Raw genomic sequence first — 5,051 nt, 5'->3', positions numbered from 1 at the left:
AACTTTCTAGGTGAGAAGGGATAAACCGAATCACTTTTCTATTCATCCAATCCTTTGGTTGATTGCCACAAGAGTAATTGGAAAGGGATACCTTCCTTTATGGACAGCTCTCTCCCAGGCCACGCTTTAACTATTTAACTAGTCTTTCATGAATTAACAAAGTGTGTGTTTGTTAATTACTAAATGCAAAAATAATCAGTTACACAACGGATACACACAGGTCAGAAATAAGAGTTGAGTCCAAAATCTTAAAAGTTAAAAAAGTACAGAACAGTCTCTGAACTGTTCACAAGGAATAGGTTGTGGCTGTTGCGATGGAGATTGTGTTGGCAGTTGAACCATCTGTTTGATGATCCCTGGTTTTGTAGATTGGTCGAGATTCTGTCATACTGATTCATTTAGCTGTGATTGAAGTCTAAAATTCTAGTATGTAGGATAAGAGGAAATTGATTTGCTGTCTTGGCCCTCTTTAAATGGTTTAATTTGATCCACACTAGAATCCTGTAACTTCAGAGGTTGATTGACAACTGTAGGCAGTTGTAAAGAGATTGTTTATCTTTTATATGAGGTTATCAATTGAAATGTTTGTTTTTATATAGGATTAAGTACTTGAAGAGATGTAAGAGTTTTGAATTGACTTTTATCAATGAAAGCATTTATTTTAATGTTGTGAAGCCAATAATAATACTCAGAACCTTGTCTTATTTCATCTCAATAATACCCCTGATATTTGCTTATGCTGGTTACTAGTTGAGTTCACATGGCAAGGTAAAGGCAAAGGGTGGTGTTGTTGGCATTAAGTCCATGTAGTGACAATAGCTATAATAGACCAGGAATTAATGTGATGCACATGGGTTGGCATTTTAAGCATGAGAGGCCATGGGGATGGGAGGCAAGAGATGATATGGATAGTGGTTAGATTGTGAGGGTATGTGAGTGGTGAGGGTTAAAGAGCTGTCAATTTATTAGACTGCAATTGGTAAAACTGAGATAAAGTCCCAAGGTGTGCCTTTTAAACAGCCTGTTCCAAATTCAGCAGCCTCTGGGGCTGCCTTCACAATGCTTCTAGGGGCAATAGGCTTGATTCCAGTTTGAACCCCCTCCACCACCTCTCTCCACCCTGTCAACCCAACCCAACACTGGGCAGTTTCTCTCAAGCCAAGTAGTGGATGTGGAACATTTTCTAACTGCATATACTTGACTCACGGGAAATTTCAGGCCTTGGTCATATAAAGACATATTTGTATAACTGACCAGATTTGTCAAAGAAAGAAGTTTACAAAGGACATCTTAATGGAGGTGAATGAAAACATGGAGAAGTTTACAGAGGGGATTTACAGAGGAAGTGCTGGATGTCTTGAAATGCACAAAAGTGGATAAATCCCCAGGACCTGATCAGGTGTACCCGAGAACTCGATGGGAAGCTAGAGAAGTGATTGCTGGGCCTCTTACTGAAATATTTGTATCACCGCTAGTCACAGGTGAGGTGCCGGAAGACTGGAGGTTGGCTAGCGTGGTGCCACTGTTTAAGAAAGGTGGTAAGGACAAGCCAGGGAACTATAGACCATTGAGCCTGATGTCATTGGTGGGCATGTTGTTGGAGGGAATACTGAGGGACAGGATGTACATGTATTTGGAAAGACAAGGACTGATTAGGGATAATCAACATGGCTTTGTGCGTGGGAAATCATGTCTCACAAACTTGGTTAAGTTTTTTGAAGAAGTAACAAAGAGGATTGATGAAGGCAGAGTGGTGGATCTGATCTATGTGGACCTCAGTGAGGCATTCGACAAGATTCCCCATGGGAGACTAGTTAGCAAGGTTAGATCTAATGGAATACAGGGAGAACTAGCCATTTGGATATAGACCTGGCTCAAAGGTGAAAGACAGAGGGTAGTGGTGGAGGGCTGTTTATCACACTTGAGGCCTGTGACCAGTGGAGTGCCACAAGGATCGATGCTGGATCCTCTACTTTTCATAATTTATATAAATGATTTGGATGTGAGCATAAGAGGTAGAGTTAATAAATTTGCAGATGACACCAAAATTGGAGGTGTAGTGGACAGTGAAGAAGGTTACCTCAGATTACAATGGGATCTTGATCAGATGGGCCAATGGGCTGAGAAGTGGCAGATGGAGTTTAATTCAGATAAATGCGAGGTGCTGCATTTTGGGAAAGCAAATCTTAGTGAGACTTATACAGTTAATGGTAAGGTCCTAGGGAGTGTTGCTGAACAAAGAGACCTTGGAGTGCAAGTTCATAGCTCCTTGAAAATAGAGTCATAGGTAGATAGGATAGTGAAGAAGGCGTTTGGTATGCTTTCCTTTATTGGTCAGAGTATTGAGTATAGGAGTTGGAAGGTAATGTTGCAGCTGTTCAGGACATTGGTTAGTCCACTGTTGGAATATTGCGTGCAATTCTGGTCTCCTTCCTATCGGAAAGATGTGATGAAACTTGAAAGGGTTCAGAAAAGATTTACAAGGATGTTGCCAGTATTGGAGGATTTGAGCTTTAGGGAGCGGCTGAACAGGCTGGGGCTGTTTTCCCTGGAGTGTTGGAGGCTGAGGGGTGACCTCATAGAGGTTTACAAAATTATGAGGGGCATGGATAGGATAAATAGACAAAGTCTTTTCCCTGGGGTCGGGGAGTTTAGAACGAGAAGTTTTGGATGAAGGTTTGCTTGCTCATCCAAAACCTCAATCTGAGCCACAAATCTTCTCAAAACTCGCTAGGGCATAGGTTTAGGATGAGTGGGGAAAGATACAAAAGAGACCTAAGGGGCAACATTTTCACGCAGAAGGTCTGGAATGAGCTGCCAGAGGAAGTGGTGGAGGCTGGTACAATTGCAACATTTAAAGGGCATTTGGATGGGTATATGAATAGGAAGGGTTTGGAGGGATATGGGCCGGGTGCTGGCATGGGGGACTAGATTGGGTTGGGATATCTGGTCAATATGGACAGGTTGGATCGAAGGGTCTGTTTCGATGCTGTACATCTCTATGACTCTGTGATTCTAATTTAAAAAAGACTGTGTGGAGGATTGGTAAAGTAAGGATTTTTTTTTCATTTAGTCAATGTCTCTTGATAATTTAGAGCAGAGGGGATGGAAGCTCGGGCCATTCCATACTCCTTTTGTCGCATGTGGAAAGTAAGAATCATCACTGGTGTCCCTGCTGACTTTCCCTGCATGAAGTGCACCCAAATCCAACCTCTCACAGACTGCGTTAGGGAACTAGAGCTGGCACTGGATGAACTTCAGATCATTCAGGAAACTGAAGGGGTGATAGAGAGGAGTTATAGGGAGGTAGTCACACCTAAGTTACAGGATAAAGGTCGTTGTGTGACAGTCAGGAGAGGCAAAGGGAATAGGCAGACAGTGCAGGAAGCCGCAGTGGCCGTTCCACTAAATAATAAGTATACCATTTTGGATACTGTTGGGGGGAGTGAGTGGAAACTTAGAGGGGAAAGCCACAACAGCCAGGTCTCTGGCACTGAGCCTGGCTCTGTGGTTCAGAAGGAAAGTGGGGAGAAGAGGAGTGCAATAGTGATAGGAGATCAGTGGTGAGAGGGATAGATAAGATTCTGTGGTCTTGAGTGAGACTCCCAGATGGTGTGTTGCCTTCCTGGTGTCAGGGTCAGTGATGTCTCTGATTGTGTCTACAGGATTCTTAATTGGGAGGGAGAGATGCCAGAAGTCGTGGTACACATCGGTGCCAATGACATAGGTGGGGAAAGGGAGGAGGACCTGAAAAGAGAATATAAGGAGCTAGGTTAGAAGCAAGAAGCAGGACAAGCAGAGCAGCAATCTCAGATTGCTACTGGTGCCAAGGGCTAGTCAGGCTAGGAACAGAGAGGACTGCAGATGAACAAATGACTGCAGGGCAGGTGTAGGAGGGAGGGCTTCAGATATATGGATCGTTGAGATGCCTTCTGGGGAAGGTGAGACCTGTACAAGAAGCAGACTTGCACCTGAACTGAGGGGCACTAATTTCCTGGGCAGCAGGTTTCCAAGAACTCTTCAGGAGGTTTTGAACTAGATTGGCAGGGGGCTGGGAACTGGTGTATGGATCAGATGATGGAGTGGGTAGTGAACAGCCAGATACAGCATGCAGAGAGTCTGTGACGTGGGATTGGTACTTGATAGGACAAAGATGTAGTTAGTGTGATGGGTTGAAGTGTGTCTATTTTAATGCAAGAAGTATCAGGAATAAGGGTGATAAACTTAGAGCGTGGATTAGTAATTGGAACGATGATGCTGTGGCCATAATGGAGACTTGGATATCAAAGGAGCAGGAATGGTTATTGGATGTTCCAGGGTTTAGATGTTTCAAAAGAAATTGGGGGTAAGGTGAAAGAGGTGGAGAAGTGGCATTGCTAATCAGGGATAGGATCACAGTTTCAGAAAGGGAGATTGTCGAGGATGGTTTGCCTACAGAGTCAGTATGGGTGGAAGTCAGAAACAGGAAAGGAACAGTTGCCTTATTGCGAGTTTTCTGTAGACTCCCTGATAGCAACAGAAACACAGAGGAGAAGATTGGGAGGCAGATTTTGGAAATATGTGGAGATGAAAGGGTTGTTGTCATGGGTGACTTTAACTTCTCTAATACTGACAGGAACCTACTTAGTTCAAATAGTTTGGATGGAGCAATTTTTGTCAGGTGTGTCCAGGAGGGATTCTTGGTGCAATATGTAGATAGGTTGACCAGAGGGGACTGAAAAATGTGTTGCTGGAAAAGCGCTGAAGGTCAGGCAGAATCCAAGGAGCAGGAGAATCGACATTTTGGGCATAAGCCCTTCTTCAGGAAAGAGGAAGGTGTGCCAAGCAGGCTAAGATAAAAGGTAGGGAGGAAGGACTTGGGGGAGGGGCGTTGGAAATGCAATAGGTGGAAGGAGGTTAAGGGAGGGTTAAACACCGGAGAGGGGGTGGGGGCAGAGAAGTCGGGAAGATAATTGCAGGTCAAGAAGGTGGTGCTGAGTCTGGAAGTTGGGACTGAAATAAGGTGGGGAGAGGGGAAATGAGGAAGCTGGAGAAATCTGCATTCATCCCTT

Source organism: Chiloscyllium plagiosum, chromosome 30, assembly GCF_004010195.1.
Source record: "Chiloscyllium plagiosum isolate BGI_BamShark_2017 chromosome 30, ASM401019v2, whole genome shotgun sequence".
NCBI classification, from domain to species: domain Eukaryota; kingdom Metazoa; phylum Chordata; class Chondrichthyes; order Orectolobiformes; family Hemiscylliidae; genus Chiloscyllium; species Chiloscyllium plagiosum.
This window is presented reverse-complemented; position numbering follows the sequence as displayed.